Source organism: Melanotaenia boesemani, chromosome 2 (assembly GCF_017639745.1).
Source record: "Melanotaenia boesemani isolate fMelBoe1 chromosome 2, fMelBoe1.pri, whole genome shotgun sequence".
In the NCBI taxonomy this organism is placed as follows: domain Eukaryota; kingdom Metazoa; phylum Chordata; class Actinopteri; order Atheriniformes; family Melanotaeniidae; genus Melanotaenia; species Melanotaenia boesemani.
In genome coordinates, this window is record NC_055683.1 from 3,385,648 (window position 1) to 3,399,236 (window position 13,589).

Here is a 13,589-nt window from a genome sequence, read left to right on the forward strand (position 1 = left end):
AATGTTTAAAAATGTGTTAAAAAATGACACTGCGCCCTGCCTGACATCTTTTCCAGAATTCCCGCTGCAGCCTGGAGTAGAGAAGGGATTTTACCTTCATTCACCTTCATCTACCTTTAAATGAAATATATTTCTACCTCTGTTGCACCGTTTATTGCCCTCTTATGAAGCTTCAAGGCCTCCGATCGTGTAAAGAAACAGAAATCACCAGTAATACTTTACTGCGCTGTGCCGGCTCCTCTAGAGGCAGAAATTTATTGAAGAAAAGACAAGAAAGTGAATAACTCGCTCTGAAATCAGTTAAATAAAAGAGGGAGCTGTAAATGCTCATTTACAAATTTTCGGTAAATATGTTAAATGAACGGAAGCTCTTGTCAACATTATTTGAGAAATTGCTTGTGATTCTGACATCCGTTCATCCTGAATTCACCCGAGCTATAATATAAACTGTAAAACCATTTTTATCATAACCACGTGCGCGCGCTTCCACGAAAAAAGAGACATTTCCACGCGGAGGGAAAATATTCTCGTGTTTTGCTGTGTCGCTTCAGATGTGTGTGAAAGATATAAAACAGCAAACATTTTAGTTTCCAGACAAACCTGCAGCACTGTTTTAATTTACAGAGACTGTCAAAGACAAGGTCGAAACGACTGCACGCGGACAAGACGTGTCTGCCCACTCAGCGCTGAGACTGGCAGCCATATTCTTTGTTTCTCTTCTCCCACGCAGAAAAGATTTTAATCCTCAGAACTGCTGCAACGGTTAAAAAAAAGAAAGAAGAAAGCTTACATTGTCATTTTCTATGGGTATTAGATTTATTCGGTTGATCACATTTTCTTTTTTGAATTTTAAACTAGACGGAAAACGTCTTCCTTTAAAGAACATTATAAGAAAACACGCAAAAGAAAACCACTACAATAAACCACCGATTTTTTGTTCACTCGAGAAATAGAAGCAAAGACAATAACTGCAGATATATAGAAAAAATATGAAGAAATGGCTTTACGTTAAAAAATGTGTAGCCAAATGTAAGAGGACTGTGGTCCAACAAAGTGCCTGTTTTGGGTAATTTAATGTTTAAAAGAAATCCCAAATATTCCAAAGGGAACGAAGCTGAAATTGAATCCAAAGAGGAGAAAAAATGAAGATTACAGTTTAAAACGGACTTTAAAGTCGACACGCTTCACATTTGGAGTTTTCTTTCGTCGTCGCTGAGAAACAAAAGAGATCTTTTTCTCTCTGGGGTAGATTAGGGGGGAAAGGAGGGGGCTTGAAAAACTGAAAACGGTTTGACTGAGCGAATGAGGGAGTTTTCCAGGACAGATCAAAATAAATCAATGTACCGAAAGGGATCATAAATCTGCGGCTTTCATCGTTAACAAGCTGAAGATTTAAACAAAGTGAGAACTGATGGCGACAAAAAACGAATTCAAAACTATTATTATTATTATTATTATTATTATTATTATTATCATTATTATTATTATTATTATCATTATTATTATTATTATTATTATTATTATTATTATTATTATTATTATCATCATCTTACGAATATCCAAGCTCGAGCTCCATGCGCCGGCCTGACTTCCTCGCGTGGAGATGATTATCCGCTCGGAAATAAATCACGCTCCTCGCTAATCTATAATCGTCTCGTGGACGGCGGTGATTCAAAGCTCATGAAAAATGAGCGTGGAACCGAATCAAAAGCCCGCGAGGAGCACATGTTTTCAGTCCGCGTTTCAAGCAGGCCGGCGGCAGACACCTATCTTCACAACCGGAACCGTTTCCACGCGCATAGAAACACTCAGGAGTTTATTTCCCTTCAACGTCTTCGTTTAATCAAAGCGGGAACAAGTCATATTAACGGTTTTATTTTCTCTCGTTCTTCCATCACCCCCCTCCTTGTTTTACCTCCCTCACTCTGTTATCGTGTATATTTCGTGTGTGTGTGTGGCACGGGGTATGTCTATACGCGTGGGCACATAGTAAAAGAGCGCACGCGGAGGCAGCGAATGAGGGGACTCAAAGCCAAGTGCAGCTAGATGGGATTAGTTTTTAGATCCATTTTGGATTAATTAAAGAGAAATTCCAAAACTGGATGAACTTTCTGTGTCGACAGGATCCTTTGGCTCTTTTCAGACTATCTGCGCGAGCTCTGCGCGTGTTGACCTGTAACAATTCAAAGATGGTTACATTCTTGGGAACTGTTTATGTCACTTCTGGTTTGAACAGAACTAGTTGTGTTGTTTCGTCCTTGTTGTTCCCTCTCAGTGAAAGCTAGTTTGCTTCAGTAATGAATCCAACCAGTCCGACCGGAAGCAGAAACTTCTGAATCTGTAAGAAAAAAAGACTCCATGACTGGGCGGAAGCACTTCTCAGTGTGAACGCGCAGGTCAAATCTCAGCAGATCCTCTGTTCTTCATTTTCTCTCAGCCTGCTTCTCCTTTTTCCTCTACTCTGATCACGCGCAGTTTGAGACCATGTAATGACCAACATCTGGCCTTCGTGCAGGTCGGACCGACAGACAGCTCACGCTGAACCTCGCTAACCCACCGGTGCACCCCAATCACAACAGAAGAAGCCTCCTTCCCTCTGCCCTGCTCTCCAGGTTCTCGTGGCCTTTTCAGCTCTGAGACCACAAACCGGTTCAGGAGCAGTTCAAGTTGTCAATCAGCCAAATGTTCTGCAGCACGCGCATGCAAAGGTCGCATGATTAAAAACGGATAGCCGAGCTATCCGAAGGATGGTCGTAGGAAGTTCAGGATCTTATAAGGTTGACTTTTAGGTGATTTCAACCAAAAATAATCAGAGCGGAATGAAAGGAAAAGAACCAAAGCGGGGAGCAGGATTGTTCTTCAGTTCGGTGAACTGAAATTAAAGAGGAAGACGCAGAGAAGCTGCGGTCAGATAAAACAAGCACGCGCAGTCGTTGCCTTATTCTAAACATCTCTCCGTGTACTGTTGGGCCATTTGACTTCCAACCCCAGCCTTTGGTTTTGGTGCGGTTACCAGTAGAAGTTAACTTCGAACAAGCTGTGGAAAAAAAATAGAAAAGAAAAACGCGAATGGTGCAGGCCAGGCACCGACCAGTCCTTTTGGATGGGCTATTTTGGTATTTTGCAGCACACGCAGGCAGGCGGAGGGGGTGAGGGTGGGGGACAAGCGCGCGCACGCTTGATTTTTTTTTAAGAAATACTATTAGCTCCAGACCGAACAGTCCCTTCAGCTCGTGCGCTGCAGGTCGGTCTGATTATTGCAGATTTATGTCTTTTCCCAAAGCCTTCGTGCAAACATTTGGTGTCTGCTGGAAGATGTTTCCCACATCTCAGAGCGAAGTTAAAATCACAGGAGAGGCTGGTGTTTAAATGTCAGGTTTGATGCGAACTTTCGTTGGTAAAAATCCAAACAACCGAGGCGACTGCGCGCAGTTTTACGCACCGGCGTGAACAATACGTCCACGGGTCGGAGGGAATTCTCTGCTCATCAGCACCGCAGCCTCTGCGTTCATCCTGATCCACAAAGAAGAAAATCAGAAAGAAAGAAGGATTTGGTCCAAGAGGGAAAGACAATCAGCAGCTCCGGCGCAGAGCAGGTAAGGTCGGGATGTGTTCTCCAGGCGTCCCCGTCCTGCGTTCCGTCGCCAGACATATCATACATAATCTGTTGTCTGGTCTTTTTCACACTCAGAGGCATCCACGAGTTGTGTGTGTGCGCGCGCCTCTGTGTGTGTGTGTCAGTTGAAGACAGATGCCATAGAATGGGAAGACTACCAGACAAGGAGTCGAAAAGGGCGCCACAAACCACCCCCCACCCCCACCCTACACCCCTCTCTTTCTCTATTCATGTGAGAAGATTACCTGCAGCATGAAGGCAGCCCTGGACAGGTCGGTGTGACGGCATGCGTGTGAGCTCGTGAAAGACTGAATGAGTTGCAGTGAATAGAGACCTGATGGCAAGGTGAAAAAAGAAGATGCATGTTTGCCCCTCTGTGATTTATGACAGTGTGAAAAGATTGCTTACTCAAAGAGCACCCCCACCCCACCCCACCCCCCCAAACACACAACAAATGGACAAATGGTGTTTTTACATGAAAAAAATGGGCAAATGAGTATAAATGGGTAGTTCTAAACTGCAGGAAAACTAAAACCAGCAGAATGGTTTTACATAAACTGCAGCTTGTAACAAACTGAAAATTCATTAAATAATAATTTGTTCTGAGGGACAACCAGTAGAATAAAAACACTCAAAATGTGAAGAATTTTATTCAGTTCCAGAACAATGTGAAAATACTTTGAATACATTTTAGCACCTATCCAAGAGGTCCTTTCCCTTTAATCCTCTGAACAAAATCTTAATGTTCAAACTTATTCTTTACATGATCATAGTGCTGTAAAGTTACCTCACACAGCAGCCAGGAACAAGCCCATGAAAGTGCCCAACTAACATTCTGTCAAGTAAAAACGGTAAGAAAAGACTGTAATTATCATTTTTAACAAGCATGAGTCTCCCTGAAAGCAAACGTTAACTGAAGTGTGACCTGCTGCAAATTTCACCAAGCCGAAAAAAACTTTGATGAATTTCCTACCTCACTTTCAATGAATGTAACACTAAAAACATTTTCTAATTTCTCCATCTTCTGTGAGTCCAGATGTTTGTGTTGACCCCTCAGTCTTACCACAGACAACTTCAGCTCGAGCCTGCGATCAAGATGACGCTTCAGGTGATAACGTGTGAAAAAATGCGTCATGTGATTGTTTATCATCCTGAGGAAGAGACAGCTCATCTGGCTGCTTGCTTGACCTCAGTGGTTTCTGCACGCTGCTGCGTGGAGACTTTAAAAGCCTGAAAAGCTGACAGCAACACCAACAAATCTGTAATTTAATTGATTTTTTCATACATCACTGACAAACTATAGGTGAAGCACAACCAGAGTAAAATAGTGGGGACTTTCCTTCCTAACACTGTTGCTCTGTGTGACGGCTGACAGGTCTGGCTAAAATCCATACAGCAGCTTTCTCCTGCTGTAACAGGCTTAATAATCGGCCTGCTGGGCCGAGTGGTCTGATTACATTATCACCGGCTTCTTTTCCTGATCCATGGGTCAGAAGAAGAGCACAATATTAGGACTACTGCTTATTTTTTACCTGAAAAGCAGGAAGATATTTTCTAGGCCGTCATGTCGTAGCTTAACATTGTTCGATCATTGCATGTAATTGTTAAATGATGATAAAATTCTTGAAAAACTGGGACATTCACAATGACTGAAAAGAAAATTTCTGCTACTGAGTTGATGCAGTGATGATGTGGACATCATGTCATCACCCAGCTGACCAGATTACAGCATTTAAACAGATTTAAATGTGTGTTTGTTTGTAAAATGGACTTTTCACACTTTAGAAACCTTTTCAACCTTTTTTAATGCAGACTGAAGCTACTTTAACATTAGAAAGCAACAATTAAATTGAATTAACTTTCTTTTAAAATGAGTCAGGGAATCAGGCAGAGAGAAAACATGGCTGTTCATCAGCTGTGTGCCAGAACTCGGTGACTGTGGCACATTTTTGTGGCCAAGCAGCAGAAAGGCCAGTTTGACCCTTGCAGCAACCACCCCTCCCTTCCTTCTTTCTCTCCTTTTTCTCTTTCTTTCTTTCTCTCTGTGCTGGTGTCAGGTCTTTCTTTGAGTTAGTGGTTAAAGATTAGCATCTCAGATAAAGATTAACCCTCTGTCCAGGGAAGGAGCTGATGTTATGAGTTTCGGGTTCAGGACGGGTTACACCTCAGGGCAAGTTGCTGGAGAACAAAGGCAGTTCTGCATGCTGAGACACAGTTAAAAGAGACTAAATTATTGTTTTCAAGGAGAAAACAAAATATAAATATGCAACAACTAGATGTGTTATGGTTGTTAAAGTCCCTGTGGTAAAACTTTGCAGAGCAGATTTTGGGTCATAATGAGCAGCTCCATCATGTTTTTCTACAGGATGTTTTCCTCAGTTCACACCTCAGAGTGTTGGTTGGTTGGTTGAGAAACATCTTTTTTTTTACAGACATGACTGTACACACCTGTGGAGGTTTTGGCTGGTTGTGAAATAAATGGCCTGCAGAACGTGCACTACTCTGAAATCACGTTGCTTTGTTCCATTAACTTTTCTTATCAAACAACACCAACGACTGAAATTAAGCAAATCTGTTAAATGATTTCAGATTGTTTCGTTAGATTAGCGGAACACAGAGAAAAGTGAGCGAGTAACAAATAGAACGAGATGAATAGAGTCTCTTTTTTTCTGTTTTTTTTTAAAGAGTGTGGCCTCAGAAAGTTGGTGCTGAAAGCTGCTCGTCGCCTCCCATATCAGAGGAGAAGCGATGAAACGTGTTGCAATGCGCGTTAGTCTTCGCTTGTCCATTTGTGTGTGTGTGTGTGTAGTGGTGATGATGATGATGATGCAGCATGGCCGTTAGACCTCATTTAACTTCAAGAAAAAGAAATCCTTCTCTTTAAAAATAGTTTTTGGACTTGAAAAGCAATCTTTCCAAACTGACATGAAAATATCCAAAAGGTCCCACCATGATGCCAGATGGCCCAACAAGTTTAAACTCATATGACCTTAAAACAGGGAGCTGGACTGTCAGGAGAACAAGTGAGATGAAATCACCTCTAAAGAACTTCATGACGCTCCGTCACAGCTTCTCCAGAAAGTTCCTTCAGTTCAGCTCAGGCCCAAACTTTGTGCCTTGAACGGGAAAAGATTTTCCTTCAACAGCTCATCCTCAAATAGTCCCACAGCAGCATTGAAAACTAGACACCATGGATAAATAAACACATGAATAAATGGAGTTTAAAATGTAAAGAAAGTAACAAATACAATATTCTATCTATCTATCTATCTATCTATCTATCTATCTATCTATCTATCTATCTATCTATCTATCTATCTATCTATCTATCTATCTATCTATCTATCTATCTATCTATCTATCTATCTATCTATCTATCTATCTATATTGCAATGAATTCAAACTACTCCCAGTCTCTCTGACAACTAGTTTCTTGTCTGTAAAGTCCCGTTAAGACGGGCTGATGCTGCACGCTGTCAGCTGCTTGATTAAAGACAACCAGAGCTTCTCAGGTCAAAGGTCACTTTTTAAGATGGGACAATATGTCCGCCTGCCAGCCGCATTAAGAGTCGTATGAACACTGGAATTTATATTAATAATCATCAAATATTTAGATCTAAAGACAAGAAAAACTTAAACAGCTGGACATGACATCCAGTTTGAGAGACTGAAAACAGCCCAGATGGTTTCCAACACAGATAATGAAGCTGGCCAGTGAAGGCCTCATGAAGCAGATAAAAGCTGAGAGAGCTGGTTGGTGAAAATGTCTTCGATCAGGGCGCGTAGCCCTGAAGCTGCAGTCTGTTAATGCACCTGCTTGAAATTAATGAAATCGGCACAAACTATTATTTTATGTGTGGTATAAACAATGTCTCACTGCTAAACCAACTTAGTTTCTAATCCTGTGTAACGTTGTGATAATAATGGTTAGCAAAGATGACTGAACATGCTTCTGTCCGTTGGGGTGGGGATATTTTTTTACTGGAGTATGTGGACCACAAAAGCTCTTGGGAAATGCATGTTTAGCAGGATCTTAACCTTTTGTGATTGTGAAACTTTAAATTTAAATTTATGTGCTTTAATTCTAGTTTCTATTTAGGCCATGCTGCTAAACATGAAATGAAAAAAAAACATGAAAAATTATTTATCCAAGAGGAAAATTGCTATGTTGTAGTAGTTTATTTTTCCTTTTTTAAAAACAATAATAGAATTAGAAGATAATAATGTCTTGTTCTGGAGGACAGTCGCTGCTGCAAGAATGATCTCAATATCTTTCTGTCTTACATTGGACTTGATGAAGCCTCATACTGACACATTTCTTCACTGTTGAGGATGTGCAGAGTCAGCCATGATGTTCAGCAGCTGCTGCAGAATCTTTTCTGGACAATCAGCTCCAGAGTTATCCCCAGCACAGAACCAGAACTAGAGTTATCCCCAGCACAGAACCAGAACTGGAGTTATCCCCAGTACAGAACCAGAACTAGAGTTATCCCCAGCACAGAACCAGAACTGGAGTTATCCCCAGTACAGAACCAGAACTAGAGTTATCCCCAGCACAGAACCAGAACTGGAGTTATCCCCAGTACAGAACCAGAACTGGAGTTATCCCCAGCACAGAACCAGAACTGGAGTTATCCCCAGCACAGAACCAGAACTGGAGTTATCCCCAGCACAGAACCAGAACTGGAGTTATCCCCAGCACAGAACCAGAACTGGAGTTATCCCCAGTACAGAACCAGAACTGGAGTTATCCCCAGCACAGAACCAGAACTAGAGTTATCCCCAGCACAGAACCAGAACTGGAGTTATCCCCAGCACAGAACCAGAACTGGAGTTATCCCCAGCACAGAACCAGAACTGGAGTTATCCCCAGCACAGAACCAGAACTAGAGTTATCCCCAGCACAGAACCAGAACTGGAGTTATCCCCAGCACAGAACCAGAACTAGAGTTATCCCCAGCACAGAACCAGAACTGGAGTTATCCCCAGTACAGAACCAGAACTAGAGTTATCCCCAGCACAGAACCAGAACTGGAGTTATCCCCAGTACAGAACCAGAACTAGAGTTATCCCCAGCACAGAACCAGAACTAGAGTTATCCCCAGCACAGAACCAGAACTAGAGTTATCCCCAGCACAGAACCAGAACTGGAGTTATCCCCAGCACAGAACCAGAACTGGAGTTATCCCCAGCACTGAACCAGAACTAGAGTTATCCCCAGCACAGAACCAGAACTGGAGTTATCCCCAGCACAGAACCAGAACTGGAGTTATCCCCAGCACAGAACCAGAACTGGAGTTATCCCCAGCACAGAACCAGAACTGGAGTTATCCCCAGTACAGAACCAGAACTAGAGTTATCCCCAGCACAGAACCAGAACTGGAGTTATCCCCAGCACTGAACCAGAACTGGAGTTATCCCCAGCACAGAACCAGAACTGGAGTTATCCCCAGTACAGAACCAGAACTGGAGTTATCCCCAGCACAGAACCAGAACTGGAGTTATCCCCAGCACAGAACCAGAACTGGAGTTATCCCCAGTACAGAACCAGAACTGGAGTTATCCCCAGCACAGAACCAGAACTGGAGTTATCCCCAGTACAGAACCAGAACTGGAGTTATCCCCAGCACAGAACCAGAACTGGAGTTATCCCCAGTACAGAACCAGAACTGGAGTTATCCCCAGCACAGAACCAGAACTGGAGTTATCCCCAGTACAGAACCAGAACTGGAGTTATCCCCAGCACTGAACCAGAACTGGAGTTATCCCCAGTACAGAAGCAGAACTAGAGTTATCCCCAGTACAGAACCAGAACTGGAGTTATCCCCAGTACAGAACCATTCTTCTTGATCAGTTTGTTCAGTATCTTGCAGTCTCTGGCCCTGATGCTGCTGCCCTAACAGATGCTGCAATGCCAACTGCATACTAGTGTATCTCTCTTTCTCTCTCTTTATATAGTATCAGATTGGCAGTTTTCTTCCTGATGAAGCTTCATGAGAGAAAAATCTTTTCTAAACTGTACAATAATTATTTTGAGTGGATTGCTGGTTGTATGTATGTGACTGTTCCTGTTTAGGGTGACGCGAGGCGTTCATGTGGTTCACTGATTGCTGAAAGAAAAGTCTTCTGTCAACTAACTAAAATGATCATTGAAGGCATTTCGCACGACTTACCAAACAGGGTTGGGGTTCTGCCTAAAGAGAGGACTCTAATAATCTCACCAAAACTGTCCAAATAATGTCATACAAGCAGCACTAAATAATGTACTACCTATTACCTCAGCTGTACATATAAATATTATTTAATGCAGGCCTTGTGCGCTCTGATCTCATCAGGTTTTAATCACTAAATTATTTGAGAAAGTCTGACTTAAAATAGTTGCTACAGCTTGGGGGTATGAAGAAAATCAGTTAAGTGTACCACTGGTTTTAGTAAAAAAAAAAAAAATGCCTGTATCGGTACTGTTTCAGCTTCGATAACTAAAGTGTTTTAGAGGAACGGGTTTCCACGCAAATTTCTGAAAAACTCAAGTAATGACAGTGTAGTCAAATCAGAATTAGTTGTATGATTAGACAAACCAGGATGAGCCCAAGCTGAGGGTTAAACCCAGAAACGTTCCAAATAATTCTGCTCAAAACAGACCCTGAGGTTTGGTAAATGTATTTATATCTTCAAATGTCAGCCTGTCAGCCATCAAACTTTGTTGCTCCAATGGGAACCTTTGCTGCTGTTCCTGCTGCGTTCCCTCATCTCATCCAACCTGAGAAAACCACTCATTCACACATTTTCTCTCGGAGACTCTTTGAAGCCACCCTCTCTCCCACAGCCTGCACTTTCACTCCAGATTTGGCTGATCAGCAGCTGTGGGGGCCTTGGAGGAGACCACCTCTCTTTGTCTGGACATACGGGCTAACAGGCTAAGCTAGTCGCTTCCCGCATCACTTTCTGAGCAGCTAAATATTCGTGCACCACTTCTCCCTGGCTTCCGACTAACCGGAGGGGCCGCAGAGGGGGAACCAGGCGCTGGTGCTGCGATCGGGATGGAGCACAGCCGGAGATGTGCGTGAGTGCAATAACTTCAGTTCAAAGCAGCAGAAATGCTGCTAACTTTGAAGCAACAGTGTCTGGTTGTGGTCTTCTAGGAGGGAGAGGAAGGAAACGTCCCAATCAGAAAACTAGATCTTATTAATAATAACAGACAAACCGGGAGGAAGGTTTTCAAAGTTATTTATGGATGACTGTTTGTCTTCTTGGGCTCCATTTCTAATTTTTATTGTGAACGTATAAGATTTTATTAGGATTCCTCTGTTTCTGGTAACTGGTGCTATTTAGGATTAATTTAAATCATATCCGGTCGTTGATTAAAACTATTCAGACGATCTAAAGGAATAAAGCTCTATTTGTCTTGGAAATTGTTTTGTTCCATCATGTGTGTGGACTTGCTGTGAATGAGGCTATTTTAACCTATTTTAACCATCTAGAAACGTAGATTTCAGTGAAGTAGTGATTAATTAAGTTTTAGTGTTTGTAATTCTACATCTTAAGGAGCAGCAGCTCAGACAGGCATGTGCAGTTATAAGATTCTTATAGAGATTAATTTCCGACATGAATGTTACTGTGTGTTTTTCATCGGTTCTTCTGCATTATGGAAGGAAAAGTTATCTTTCCGCGTTGGATTTCAGGAATGTTTTACCTGCAGGCAAAAATAAATAATAAATAATAAAGATTTCCATTAGACTTAGAAAGAAAGAAAAAGACTAACATCGTGAGTATAATAGGATATGTAATATGATTACTGGAATCAATAACATCTCATATCACACCCACCCAACCTCCATCCTCCCCTGCGCTGCGTTTTTCGTATATTCCGGGAATAAGTTCAGGTCAGGAATGTGTGTCAGCGGCTGTTCCATCTCAAATCTTCGATTAGATACAGGAGGTCGTATCGGATTTTACAGACCTTTTCACTGCATATCTCCTCCCTTTCTTTGACATCTTTTGCCTTCCCCTCTTTTTCTTTCTCTCCCTCTCTTTCCCTTCCCCGCTTTTCTTGTAGTTCTTAGGAGGTTTTTCGAAGCCGTTTCCCTCCCTAAAAACACCAGATAAACCAGGAAACGTTCCGGTGAGTTCACAGACCTTCAGTTTGTTCCTCTGCAGTCATCAGACCCTCAAACTTACTTACAGATTAGAACCCTCACCTTTGCAAAGAAGGGACTTCAAAATATTTTCTCAGGTCAAACATTTATACACATTATTATTTTTTTTTTAAATTATTATTATTATTATTATTATTTTTATTATTATTATTATTATTATTATTATTATTATTATTATTATTATTATTATTATTATTAAATATTGTTGTTGATCCGCGCATTTTACAGGGAGGTGACGGTGTGTAAATGAGATTTAACGTGCAGATGAACGCGCGTCATGGCAATAAAATGTGATGTAATGGAAAAAGACGTAACGTAATCGAGGCTGTTGACTATTTAAAACAGTCACTTGATTATTTTATGGAATTACCGCCGCAATTACCCTAATACTGACTAATATTAACGCTAGAAGCCGATGATCTTATCTCTTTCTAAGTCTCGTTTTTTAAAAAAAAAAATAAAAATAAAAAGATTTTTTTTTTTTTTTTTTTTTTTTTTTTTTGTCATTGCAGCTGAATATAAATAAAACAGTAGCTTCGCAGCGCTGACAGCAGACAAGCCGGGTCAACGTAAAAAGTGCGTGAAATAGAGGCTGATTAGAAAAGCCGCAGCACAGGAAATTCCCGCGTGTCGTTCACAGTGACCTACATGTGTGAATCCCAGTGGGATGAAACGAAATAAGGAAGATAGAAAGAAAGAATTCCATGCGCTACAAGGCACTGAGCCGCAGTTGTGCAACCCAATATCCGCAACCCAATCCGAGCAGCGCTAGCGTGCGTCTGCCGTCCAAGGAAAATAGAGAATAACCGACATCCTTTGCAAGCTGCAGCGAGATTTTACAAGTCACCACAGAGTTTACATGTAATCCGCACCGCTCATTTCTCCACACGGAAGGCTCTTCCCACCGCTTCCCAGTGAAGAAAAAAAGAGCTGATTAGTAGTTTGGTTAATGAGTGATGAGTCTGTTCAGCTGCAGTTAGCAGATCCTTCAGTCCGGGGAAAACTGCTTCTAAAGAAAAGTTGCAGACGGACACATTTCAGGCTCCCACCTTCCACCTACACGGAGCTCATCCTCTCATTTCAGCAGTCCACAGCAAATGCTATCTGTTTTAAAGTTTACACACACACACACACACACACACACGTGCGCACACACTCCTGGGTGCGAGAGAACTCATAAATCTTACGTAGCCATAAACGACAGGGTGGCTTCGTGAATAATAAAAACAAGGAGAGCGATGGAGAGAGAAAGCAGAGGAGGACACTGATATTTCTACTTTCATTTTGATTTCATCCTTTCCTCAGACTATTCTTCACTAAGTCCTCCTGCATTCCTGCTGCTGGCTGTTTTGACGTTTGTTGCCAGCTTCACTTGTATGTTAAAGCATTTTTACAGCAGGTATAATAATTAAAAGGACGTTTTCAAATTCCGTTCCTAGATAGAAAAGCGCCACAACGTTACTTTCTTATATTTGAATTTTTTCTGTTTTTGTGATTTACCTTAAGGACACTAAGGACACCTCCCCCTTTATTTATTTATCTATTTTTCTTTTTGTGAGTTGCAGCTGCAGAAAAATAAGTTTTAACATTTTACAAAACAAACTTCTTGTATTTATTTATTTATTTATTTATTTATTTATTTATTTATTTATTTATGTTAAGAAAAGGAGTGAGATCTGAAAAATATATTTCCTGGAAGTGCAAGCTTGGAAAGTGAGAGGTGTAGCTGTGTGTTCAGATTAAAATGTTAAGCTCAATATTTTCATTCAGAGTTTGTAACTGAATGACATTCTCATTATGGAGGTCTTCCTTACTTT